At 42.9% G+C, this 934-nt stretch overlaps 1 pseudogene; it reads right to left on the bottom strand.

The window, feature by feature from the left end:
- LOC107184476 overlaps nucleotides 1-432 on the bottom strand; it is a 2,595-nt pseudogene extending 2,163 nt beyond the window's left edge.
- Nucleotides 433-934: the final 502 nt, after the last annotated feature.

Here is a 934-nt window from a genome sequence, read left to right as displayed (position 1 = left end):
GCTTTGCCGACTCCGTCCACACCTTTGGGGACCCCTGGACCTGCTGGGGTTGGACCCCGGCACCTCCCCACTAGAGAAGAGAGTAAGATGTGAGAACCAGGCTTTAGGGACCATTTGATTGAGTGAAGATGGTACTGCTAGATATCACCTGGGCTACACAGATGAGCAAGACTCAGCCGGTGTCCTTAAGAAGGCCTGAGACATATGTGTATATCTTCAGAGAAGAAGGAAGAAGAGGTGGTGTTAAGAAAGGCAACTTTTAAAGTCAGAATTTTTCATTGGAATCTTGGTTTCTCTGCATATCTTTGGCAAACCTTACTTCTTTGAATCTCATTTTTCTCAGTTGTAAAATGGGGATCTTTGTTTTACCAGTTGTTGTGTGTATCAAAGGAGACCTCATGACATTAGTTTTGAACTATAAAGAGCTATACAGACATTAGTTGATTTTTTTTTAAGTATATATTTTATTGAGTTTTTACAGAGAGGAAAGGAGAGGGATAGAGAGTTAGAAACATCGATGAGAGAGAAACATTGACCAGCTGCCTCCTGCACACTCCCCACTGGGGATGTGACCGCAACCAAGGTACATGCCCTTGACCGGAATCGAACCTGGGACCACCCCCTCCCCATGTTGCTCTTGGGCCCAGACAAGGAAGCTTCCCAGCTTTGGGTCCAGTACTGTCCAGTAGAACTTTCTATTATGGAAATTTTCATGTATCTAGGATATGTGATTCAGTAGCCACTAGACACATGTTGGGCTCTTGAAATGTGGCTGTGTGATGAAGGGACTGAATTTTAAATTTTGTTTTATTAAAAATAATTTTTTAAGATTATATTTTTACTGCTTTCAGAGAGCTGGGAGGAGAGAGATAGAAACATCAATGATGAGAGAGTCATTGATTGGGTGCTTTCTGCACTCCCCCCACTTGGGATC

The sequence above is a fragment of the Myotis davidii genome, unplaced genomic scaffold (assembly GCF_000327345.1).
Source record: "Myotis davidii unplaced genomic scaffold, ASM32734v1 scaffold391, whole genome shotgun sequence".
Classification (NCBI taxonomy): domain Eukaryota; kingdom Metazoa; phylum Chordata; class Mammalia; order Chiroptera; family Vespertilionidae; genus Myotis; species Myotis davidii.
This window is presented reverse-complemented; position numbering and strand designations above follow the sequence as displayed.